Below are 12272 nucleotides of genomic sequence, written 5' to 3' on the forward strand. Positions count from 1 at the left end.
GAAGAAAACTGGGACGTTTCCAGTTAGCTTTTAACCAGAGCCCTGTTGTAGATTTACACCTTCTGAGACTATAGAGTGTACATATTAAATATGGTTTCCTGCCACGGAAGCATAACCCATTCATTTCAGACATTGGATCCATTACCACTGACCGCATAATTGTGCAATTTAACATTTAAAAAATAAATTAACTTAAAGGAAATACGCTGATTTTGAAAAACTAATTTTTTCATAAAGTTTTGGTGCTAGGATGAGGTGACTTTTTTGACTGTATCAAAATTGGTTTATTTTGTAAAGTTGCAATGGTAACACTTTAATCACATCACAAAGTCACATGATCAACAACCAGATTTTGCCCCTGGCACAAAATATGAAGAAGAAGAAAAAAGGAAGTAGTTTGAATTTTTTAATGACTTGATGTGTGAACAAACCTATTCACTTGCAATTTTAGTTGTATTTCTTATTTAATGGAATTGCAAAATTTTGTGTTTTGACATTAGTGTAATAAAGACAAAGTTTTGTGCACATTTGAAATGAAAACTGTTTTTATAAAAAGATAAATAAAGCTGTCTTTCTTGACTTAAAATAACATAAATACTTGGTTTAAAAAATAAAATAGGCTTACTGGTTTTGCATTAAAGTCAAGCTTTTGTTGTTTGGGTGGTAGGGAAACTCCTGCATTAGTCCTTTATACTTGAAGCTGCCTGTTGGAACTTTACCAAGTTGGACTGTGCTGCGGTACCACCACCGGTCATTACATCATCCACTCGAGGTTATGCACCAGCGTTGACTTATCTTGAATTTTCAAAACACATTTCTTCTCAATGTGGCCAAATATCCCAGTTCAAGTCTTGTCTGACCATCACCTTTAATTTTCCTGAAGGCTTTTGGTTTGTCCAAGTTGACAGATGGACATTCATGGTAAGCTGTAGGGTGCCAACTTTGGAACAGTGGCTTCTTTCTTGGACATTTCTGTAAATGTAAAACTGGGTTCTGTGTGATAACCATTGTGATCCTGGGTTAACCTGGTTTCTGGACTGTTATTAAACATTTTAACCATTTTCCTTATGCATTAGATTCTTGAAACCTAATGCATAAGGTTAGACTATGGGTTTTCCAACAGGACAATGAACCCAAAGAAATATCTTATAATATCTTATAGTAAAATATTCATTATATAATCTATCTCAAAGCCCTGATGGAAGCCATATTGTAAATTTGTGGACTATGCTAAAAGACATTCACTGCTCTCCCAATTCTGTCATAAAAATTAATGAAATGTGCAGTCAGACCAATACAAGAAACTTGAAGAAGTTAACTAAAGAGAGGTTTCATTTTCAACTTTTTATGGCGTATGCATCCATATGTACACATTTGAGCCTCTTCTGGCCCTATGTGAATTAGCACAAAATTAGCCTTAGCACTTAGCCACAGGATAATCAATTCTTTTATCAGTTGAAACCTTTTTCCATTTCCAAGCTCAAATCAGGAGACTTCCTGTCTTACATATATATCTCAAACGCCCCGATGAGTCAAAGATGACCGATAGCAAGCTCCTCAACATTCCTGGCACCAGCCAGGAAGCTCTTCCCATCTTGTCATTTCCCAGGTTGAAGATCGGCCCCATCTCTGCGTCTGAGCCTGAGGTTATTGGATAAATTGATTTCTTGCTGACCTTTCCTGCTCGCTCCGCTGATGCAAAGAGTTCCTAATGATCCCGAACTGTCAGAGGTGCTGAAATCACAGATCCCAACAGACACCATTAGAGTGCAATACTGGGACTGGCTGTGTGATCAAAGCAGTGGAGTTCCCTTGATATACACCAGGTTGACAGCACAAGAGCACCTGTTAATGTGCCGCAATCCGTCACTTGCAAAAAGCGAGACCACAGAGGTGAGGCAGATGATACAACTTTGTGCTAAGGTTTTAGACTTTAAAGTTTTAGATGTTTGATGACTTTTTCTTGCCCATTACCTAGTAAAACAAAAGAACAGTCCTATGAGTTAAAATGTACATTTTGCTCAACTTTTTTTTTATCACGTCTTACTGAAATGTTTTGTTGCATTTATGTTTTACAGAATGAAATCACTTTTAGACAGTAAGGTGACATTGTCAAAGGAACTGACATCTGAACGGGGATCAGTTCTAGTTCTGATTTTCGGTTTCTTCAGATTTTGAGATGTGAAACATTTTGAAAGGACAAAAAATGTCCGATTTTTGTTTTTCTACAGCTACCAATTTCCAAACAGACTTTATCCTCGCATTTTAGAAAATGTATGGGGACAAAAAAATCTATTAAAAATGTTTATTCAGGGAATATCTTAAGAGAGACTTAAGATAAAAAGAAGATGGCTTTTAATCAAAAACATGAAAATGTACTTAAATACTGTAACAAACAGAACAGTATTTAAGTACATGTCAGTTTCATGTATTATCTGACAAGATCAAGCCTGGCTTTATTTTATTTGGTTTTTATTTGACACATCAGGTTTAGAAAATGGATGGATAGTGTGTATTTATTATTTTTATGTTGTCTTGGTCAAACATATGAAAACCTTGCAAAATACATTCAATGGCACAATGTGGAAAAAGTTGCAGGGGTATAAATACTTTTATAAAGCACTATAATCAAAACCCATCATGTGGACATGTTAGTGTTACAGGAGCTGCTGTGACTCTAGTTTGAAACACGGAAATTCGTTAAATTCTGTGCAGGGAAACGCATTAAACTGCCTACTGATGTAGGAAATTGAAACGTTTTTGACTCTTCTCCATGTTTGAACAACATCCTCACCAGCAGAGTTTAGTCCCCGTCCCTCCTCTCCGCCTCCACCCTTTTTAACCTGCTCTCTGTGAAGCCTGGGAATAATGTCAGTCACAGTTGTTGGGGGGTCTGGACAGAAAGAGGTGGGGGCGCTTTAACCCGGTCACAACGCGGGGAAGTTGTGTTACTGCGTTGCCATGGGGTTTTGTGAAACCTATTGACTGCGATAGGGTCCCTGCTTTTCTTCTGAGTCTGTCTTTGTTGAAGGAGGAGGAAGAGAAGAGACCCCTATTACTTTTTTTCTTCCCCCACCAAGTCTGGCGGTGGCGCGTGAGGAGGCAAGAGGAGAGGAGGAGGAGAAACGAAAGGAGCAGCAGCATCCAGGAAAGGTGGAGAGGGAGGAGGAGGAGAAACGGAGCTGCTCCGGTTAAAACCAACAGCGAAACGAAGAGGCTCTACGTTTTTACCGGTTACACCTCCAACCTCTTTCTTCCGGCGGTGGATGCAAATCAACTTTGGAAAGAAGAGCTGCGGCATGAGTTGCACCTGAGGGTGAGTTTCTGGCTCTGTCTAAAATTCTCCTAGTTGAGAGTTGCTGGTTTTATAGCATGTGAACGTCGCTGGTTTGAACACGGAGGTATTTGGCATCACCACTAGAGTGGGCGAAGCACCTGCGTTTGTTTCATACTGGCAGGTGTCGGCTGTGTTCATGTTTTTTAAAAAAGGGGGAAACTGAGATAGTGAGTCGTGTTTTGGGTTAGGGTCTCTGGACTCCTTTTTAATATTTTCATGACTTGAGTGTAAAAGTGTGTAAAAAGTAGCGGGGAAGCTAGGTTAAGGTATATTTGATCATTTTCCCCGATAAGTAAAATGACAGTAACAATAAAACTCTAAAGCTGATTTTGAATTTTATATATTTTAGAAAAAAAATGTATGATTGGTATTTTTCTGACGTAAATGTATTTCATTTAATTTTTTTATGACAAGTAATGACCAGAAATCATCCCATGTTCTATTCCTCTAGAGTGATTTGAATTTCGTCTCTTTACTGAGATTCAGATCATTCGGCTAAGCAGGAGAAGAGTCGGCGGTTCTCTTCTCATAAACGGCTTCAGTGTTTCTAGACACAGTGGTTCATATCTGCCATCTTCATATTTATACTCTTGGGTGTATTTTTTCACAGTAGAAATGAACAGTATGAGGTTGCAAATCAAGAAGCAAGTTCTTCATTTGTTATTTGTTATTCTTCATTTGTTAATGATATAAATATTAAGACCATACTTAGAAATAATTTAAAAATAAAAAATAAATTAAATTCCACTTTATGTTGTCATTGTACCCCTGGTTCATTTATACTCTGGGTCACTTGTTACTTTGTAGTTTGGCAGATAAAATAATAAGTTCTTGCAGGAAGTATTCACCTTTTTGGTTATTTTATCCTTCTTACTGTTTTTCTGAATCAATAATGATAAAAAATAAAAATAAAAAATTGGCTTCTTTGACAAAAAATGCTGGTTTTTTTACCCCCCTTCAAGTCCGTATTAAGAAGACGTACTTTTGGTCATTTCAGTTTTTCTCCATTGATCTTTGCAAAGCTGTTCAGGTTCTGACAGGCTGCATGGAAATATTCTTTGAACAGCCCTATTAAAGTTTTGCCACAAATTCTATATTGAATTGAGGTGTCGGCTTTGACTAGGCCACTCCAGAACATTCACCTTATTGTCTTGAAACTATTTCTGTGTAGCTTTAGCTGGATGCTTCAGGTCGTTGTCTTGCTAGATAATAAATGTTCTTATGGGTGAATGGACCTTCCAGACACAATCACTCACTACACTCAGGTGAGCTCCAGGCGACCTGTGTTAATTGGGGTAAGTCACTTTAAAGGGGAATAATATTTTTCAGGCACTCATTTTTGGTTATATATTTATTTAATTGTCCTTATTTAGTAGAAATCAGTTTTACTATGACAATAAAGAATGTTTTTTGTCTTTTATTTTGTTCAAAAAAAGCCCAAATTGTTGATCATGATTAATTTATAAAGCAATAAAAGGAATAAAACATCCAACGGGGTGAGTACTTTCTATTGGGACTACACCTTTATCCCTTGATTCAATCCATTTAGATTTATACACCAACGCCAAGTCCCACACCTCTATTTTTATTGAAATTAGTAAAATCAATGTCATGTCTGTGCTTGAAAACATGATAGTGACAAAATAACACAATATTTCATCATTCGAAGGTTTCAGTCAACGATCAATTCTGTTCATATTTCTGCAGTATCTCCTCTGTATTTTGCTGTGAGTGATGTATTGTCCCAAAATTAGTCTTAAAATGCTGCTCTAACATAGGTGAACTCATGCCAATGTTGGCATGTTTTCTTTTTGTTTTGACATAAGTTGTTGAGAATGTGGCTAGTAACAGATTTATTGGTGTTCCTAGTTAAACATGTGGGAGCAAACCTTCCAGAAAAAAATGACTGTTACTCTACAAACTTAGTGCTCCACTTTGAAGGCTGATTAAAGCTGGCTGCAGAAAATGAAACTGCAAAGTCTGTATGCCATGCAACTGGCAAACTTAAGGACAGTACAGCAGCAGCAGGTAGCAGAGGTCAGGATTTGTTAGAGTGTCCACTACAGAGCATTAAAAAAAAAATCCTATATTGGAAGTCTGGCTTGATACTGTGGATCATTAACAGAACATTAGTATGAACTGAATCATAGTAAGGCTGTGTGGATGCAGTATAGAATTTGCAGGCTCTTTGTAAACAGTAATGGTCTGCAAAAACACAGCTAGGTGATTAGTACAGATGAATAAATATGACACAATTTATATAAATATACAAAGTGCAATGTTTACCTGTTAAACTAGTTAGAACAATCTGGAGAAAATCTGGTTACTTAATGTACATAAACACAAATGAATAAAAATACCAAAATAACTGTACAAAAATGATATGCTTGTTACACAAAAATGAATGTGACTAAAACCTACTTACATAAGAATTAATGGCCACACCTAACCTTTTCTGTTGTTTTATGCCCTCATAAGGAGTACACCACTGTGCTCTCCCTCTGACTATACTTTACTGTGATTGTCTAGGTTTCTCTTGTGTTGCTACAGTGTTTTTAACTTGATGAAATGATTCTGACCTGATGCTGGAGAAGTGTTAGTTTTGGTTCAGCGGTGAGTAAATATCAAGTCAGATTTGAATAACACAAATACAATATTTGAAGAATTGCATTTATTTATTTTAATCATTTATAATTTTTTATTAATTTTTTTATCTATATATTTTTTATTATTATTTTTGTTAATTTTTTATTAAATTTTTTTGTTAATTGAAGAGAGATGTTTGCTTTTCATTTACATGAGCAAGTCAGTAAATAGAAATGGTTTGGTCACTGCCCATAACACAGGCGTGTTCACTATTCACTCATATGATGAGAACTCACCAACACTGCAGGACGGATGAGATTAGGGCTGTTGTAAACGAATATTTTAGTAATCGAGTAATCTATCAATTATTCTTACAATTAATCGAGTAATCGGATAAAATAAGATAAAATAAAACATTGGTAAATCTAACATAACAGCAGCATTACTATTGCATATCAACGTCAGTCCAATTTTTTAAAATTTGAGCTAATAATAACTTTTCTGTAGTTTAGAAAATTAACCTGTAACAATAATAGCTCACTTTCATAGTTAAACTGCAGAAAAGTTGTACAAGAATCTGAAATTATATTCAGTGTAATAATAAAGAGGCAGGCTCACAAATACGCTTATAAAAAATGTCTATACTCCAGCTTTTGGTTTATGTATTTATCTTCATTGAGTTTAACAGATTAATTCTCACCTTGCCCAAACACTTATAGCTTTTGTGTTCATGTTAGCGACGGGATTTAACCCCTCGGTTCGTCACACACAGAAACTCGTCTACCAGCTACGTGCCGCCATGATGAGCTCCGCCACCCATTTGTTGAGACCAGGATGATATGAAATACATTTTCCTGTTCGTCCGTAAAGCTACACTCACGTTAATTATCTTATGCTCAGCCGCCCGCAGTGTTCAGTCTATCCGCTCACCTGTATAAATACATCTGCAGCTCTCTTCCCCACCGTTCGCTCTGAACCAGCCACCAGGCAGCAGCTCCAGGAGGAGAAAGGCTGCCGTACTCCAGGCATCACGCCATTATCATGAATCAATAAAATCTTCCCAAGCTGAACTTGAAAACTGGACGTTATGCTGCTAACACTTAGCTTTCGTTAACAACTCAGATGGAAGTGAGAGCGCTGTGCAACGCAAGTAATAACCCGGCTGGAACACGGTGCATTAAATAATAAAATATAACTTAACGAAACTTCAAGGCAGATAAATTTTCCTCAAGGAATTTTAATAATCCAGGTATTCGAATCACTCGAGGAATCGTTTCAGCCCTAGATGAGACATCTCTCTATCAGCAGTAAGAGCGTGCTTTTAGACCGGCCTGAGATAAGACACAATGTTGATATTCACTGCTTTGTGGTTAATCTGCACTGGATAGTGGTGTCCAGGTTTGCACACATGTAGTACAATTCCAGCAGATTTTCTGCTGTGCTGTAAATTTATCACAAATTTCATAGTGTGATACAAAATACCCTCAAAAGTCAAAATATGTTTACAGGCAAACTCAACCCTCCCTGCCCCCTAAGATGTTCCCATGATTAAATTACCTGAGCTCTCCTGAATCCCACTGCACACTTGAGGAAACAGCTCATCATTACAGGCGTCAACGACTGAGCGTAAACACGCCTGCCAACAGATTACGATGAGTGATGAGAGTTAAATCTGCATGATTAAAATCGCATTAGAGTGACATTTAAATCAGAGACCTGGTAGCGCTTATCAGTGGATTCTGTAATCGATGGGATGTGGATGGAAAACTTGTTAGCTATTTCTGTTGGGCTTTAACAAACACCCCCTCTTTCTCATATGGTTGATGGAGAGATTCCCCTTGTTATGAATATTAATAAGGTATGGAAATGCATGTATGGAGCTAAGTGTTTTGTTTCCTCGCTGCTGTTTTTCGGTGTCTCTGTGCAGTCATCTGCCTTTGAGGGAATCCCAGAAAACAGCAATTCTCTGTAGTTTACTCCTAATTCGGTATTTGTATTCTCTTTGATGCTTTTCTCGGTTTGCTTCAAAAGCAACTTTCAACTTGGCCTATATTGTCACAGAAGAAAGCAAAAAATCTCCTAGTAAACATGCCACCAAAAGAAAACTTCAGCTGGTGCTTTGGGTGCCTGGTGATGTTAAACACTAAGACCATGTGAAGTGGAGGACACCGTGAGTTCTTTTAATTGTCTTCCTTTTATGAGATGTCCGATTCAAACCAGCGGGTGGGGGGTGCCCAAAAGCACATAGGTCCTCCAAAGTTCATTATCACCCATCAGGTGAGCAGAGGAAGCCTAAATTTAATTTTTAGGCCAAAGACAACAACCTCTAATAGCACTTGTTATCACACGTGGACACCTGCCTCCCCCCTCTGAATTCAGGCCAGCAGCGCTTTGTGTCCAGAAGTAGGTCGAATGCTTCTCACCAAAGCACATTTGAACCAGAGCCAGTAATTGGACAAGCAATGTGTCGAGCATCTCTCAGCCCGTTCCATGTCAGGCAGTGCCACTTAATATGCAGCTCCAACCTGCCGCATTTCATGGACCCTTTTTCATCCCTTTTAATCATCCGTTTAATCATTTGGATTTCAACACAGCAGCAAACAGAACATCCGTTGTGGCCGAAGTCATACAGATTCTCAATCAGAATTCAGCTGACTGAGAGTTCCAACTTTAAGGGGACACCTGGACTTTCTCCTGCCCCTCACGTAGATGTTTAAGGAGTAAAATATACAAAACCAGTTGTCTTTTTAGAGACTGTAAGAGTGCCACGTCATAACACTCAAAGGGAACAAAGAATCTGTTCCTCAACAGCTACTTTGTACCTTCTAGGTTCAGCCCTTCTCCAACACACCAATCAGGTCTCTGCTGCACCTAACAACATCTGGAGGAGGTAATTCAGCCATTAAATTCATCTGTAAATGCAGCTATATTATGTGCTTTGTGTGTATTTCATTCCTATAAAATACATTCAAGTTTGTAACTGTAATGTGGCCGAATGTGACCAAATGGTTCTTGTCGACTGAAGTTGCAGACCCCAATTTAAAAGCATTCCATCGTAGCTGTGGGACTATCTAAGGGTGGTTGGCCGGCTGGAAGTGGAACCTACATCCCACTGTCTCAAGTGTTTTGTAACCTGTAACAGGTTTACTTCCAGGGTTGCCCTAGAAGTACACTCATCAGCTCTTCTGCTTCTATTGTAGAAAGAACTCCCACAATGTAGAAGTGTATTTTTACAGGACCCTGTTGTATATCTGCTTGCCCAGGTGTATGCTTGCCTTGCAGCGTCAGTGTTTAAGCCGATGGAGCGCGTTCTCTTTTACTGTCCCGGTTGCAGCATGTGGGGCTCGAGAGTTGGAAGCAAGAAAGAAACAAAGTGCTCTTTGTTGGTAGCCACAGGCAGCACAGGCAGACCTGATATGGAACACAGGAGACCCAAAGATGCACTCCGCCTCAGTCGAATTGAGAAATAAACACGTTCTCTGGTTGAATATTTGAAAGGTCTGCTGCTTTACTGTCTTCATACTGCAACAGATACATTTCTTATCAGCCGCAGGAATGTAATTTCAGGTTGTAATCCAGCTTGTCGGATAAAATCTGGAGTATCAGATGGGTTTTAGAGATTAGAGAATCCTCTCTTCCAACAGTGAGCGTCAACTTACCTGCACTATCAGACTAATTGTCTATCTAAGCAGCCACCCTATCAGGAGTGCTGGTGCTGTCTGTGAGGGAAGTCAACCTCGAAGGTGAGGCATGTATGTCTTGAAAGCATAGTGCCTAGCAATTGCCCGGGCCCTAATTCATGTTCAGCTCAGGCTCCAGCGCTAGAAGCAATTACAAGGAGGACCGGTGCTCCTGGTGCTGCAGGCGGAGTAGGGGGTTGCCGCACCTCAACCGTACTGGAGCCCTCCTCTTTCATGTCTGTCATCGATGACAGCTGGAAGGGGCACGATTTTACACAGCGTGTTTGGTTACATGAAATATTCATCCCGTTGCCTACTCTCTGGCAATATACATATATTAATTCACCAGATTTATTTTTAGCGTACCTGTGAGTGGTCCAGAGAGGAGCCGGATTCCTTCCACTAAAGAAAAAGATAAGAAGTGCTGATTACTAGAATCAAGGTTTATTTCTTATTTAACAGGTCAGTGCATCATCAAGGGAAAATGTAGCTGGCGTGATCTACGGCTCGGCGCTGTGGGTTAATTAACCTGGAGAGTCAGGACAGAAGGACAAACCTGTGGTGTGGTCAATGTTATCTGGTACGCTCAGCGCTTCTCCTAGCAGCTCAAGGGAGGAAGGAGCCAGGAGCCTGAGCTGACGGAGTGTTATGCATGCATCCCTGCACCTCTTAGGGTGTAGCTCTGCTTGTCATTGTTCTCTATTTTTGCTATCAGAGGTTGTTTTCTTGGAACATTTTTTACTGGTATTTTCTGCCAACTATTGAAGACATTTGGAACAATCAGCAGCTCAAATACGACAAGATGGTTTTGTTCTATAAATTTAATGTCTACAGCAATGATTCCCGAACTTTTTTTAGTGTACATGAATATCAACCAACAGTATATTCTTGTGCTCTTTTTTGAATTCAGTACAACTCAGATGGTTTTCAAGAAATATTAAAAATTAAATTGGGATAATTTGGTAAGTTCTTAATTTTCTCTTAAATTTTAAACCAACTGTATTAAAGAGCCTGCAACACATTTTTCTGTTTTATTTGCTAATTTCAGTTTCTATAAGTAATGGTAATAAATTGCATTCAGTTCAACTATATATTAACAAATTAGGCAACATTTTCAATTTAAAAAAACATTTTTGCTGCTAAATTATTGAATACATAGAAATATGATCTCAATAGTAGATATATTTATTGTTTTTAATCTGTTATTTGACCGTTGATGGCTCTATTATACTCACCTCCTGTAAGTAGAACTTGAACATAGCAATAGTCTTTTGCATCATCTTATCAGATTGTTTTGTGAAGCAAAATTTAACCCCCAGTAGGCCAAGAGAAGTGACTTTGTTGTATATTGCTGTTTCTTGTGGATGATGCTTGTGCACCACATTTACCGGTGTAAGAAAATCACCTGAATACAAAGATTCCTGGCGTAAGCTTTGTATGTAAACAAAAAAGCAATTAAATGCATAATTTTTTTAATGCATTAAAATTAATCAATCATAATTAACAAGTAAAAGTACTGGCCCTACTGATAATACTTGAAAACACTCAAAGTAGAAGCCAAGAAGATAAGAAACTCAGAACTAGAACCACCAACAGAAAAATCCAATCAGTAGATCTCCACTTCCAGTCATCCCATGTTGTTTGCCATTTCTTTGTGCTTAAATATCTCAAAACCAAAAAGAAGATAAAAAAGCAACAAAGAGAGTGCCTTGTTCTGATTATGTCCTAGTGACTGTGTTCCACTTGTTGTGTTCTAATCCCAGCCTCCAGGCTGCTTTTCAGAAGCGTTTCCCCTCCTTTGTGGCATTCACTGTGAAGGCTGTGATATGTGGTGCTATTTTGCTTCATCTGGCTTTGAAATTGTAGTCTTTATGTTTAATTAATCATCTGAGATTAGGCTTACATGAAAACCATAAGCAATAATGAGGACCAATGAAAGGAGCTTTTATGAGTGGGTAACCGCAATCCCATGATGAACTGCTGTCAGCTTCAAGCTCATTCTCCAAACTGGCTGTCCTGGTTTTGGCTAGTCAGCACAGAATTATAATACCTCTATTGGGCCAGTGTACATATCCTCTGCCTTCCCTGTTCATATATTAAAACATCGACACATGCATGAGATTCTCAAAGGAACAACAAGCTTGACATTTATACCTTAAAGAGGGAAGAGTTATTATCCTATAGTCGGTGTGTAACATGGGTGATTTCCATTTCTATTGAAGGCTTGGTTTGGAATAATTCATTCATCCAGAGGTGAAATGAGCAAAGATCACAAGCACAAAAGTGACAAATGCAGAGAATGGAACAGAGGAGCATGCTATCTCCGGCTTTGTGTCCAATGAAGGGTATTGTGCATGGCTGCATGGATAAGGTTACTGAAGGACCCTTGGGAGATCAAAGTGAAGGGCGCCAAGAGGAGCATTTTGACAGGCAGGGGACACAGAGGACAGCACAGTGAAGAAATGCAACATACCCAGTGCTGCAGAGCTGGGACATTTGCTAGTAAATGTGTCAAAATTGCTTCTTTCAATGCAACAACATCCACACATAGTTGTTATTTCAATAAATGGCCCAGGAAAATACAGGGGCAGATGACTGAGACCGACAAAAACAATGATGCAGACTTTAGTCAGTTTGACTGATGTTCCAGCAAGCATGCACTTTATTCT

At 38.6% G+C, this 12272-nt stretch overlaps 1 protein-coding gene across 8 annotated transcripts in view; it reads left to right on the plus strand.

Moving 5' to 3' along the window:
* The first annotated feature begins 2918 nt into the window (after nucleotides 1-2918).
* The window catches only part of chl1b (cell adhesion molecule L1-like b), a 93654-nt gene continuing 84300 nt past the window's right edge, over nucleotides 2919-12272 (plus strand). For 5 of the 8 annotated variants that reach the window (XM_028023071.1, XM_028023076.1, XM_028023075.1 and 2 more), the window contains exon 1: nucleotides 2921-3316. The gene's annotated coding sequence lies outside the window, so the exon portion shown is untranslated. Of the gene's footprint in view, nucleotides 3317-8752; nucleotides 8814-12272 lie in introns of all 8 variants that reach the window. The other 3 variants (XM_028023072.1, XM_028023079.1, XM_028023078.1) reach the window with 3 other exon arrangements.

The sequence above is a fragment of the Xiphophorus couchianus genome, chromosome 7 (assembly GCF_001444195.1).
Source record: "Xiphophorus couchianus chromosome 7, X_couchianus-1.0, whole genome shotgun sequence".
Classification (NCBI taxonomy): Eukaryota; Metazoa; Chordata; class Actinopteri; order Cyprinodontiformes; family Poeciliidae; genus Xiphophorus; species Xiphophorus couchianus.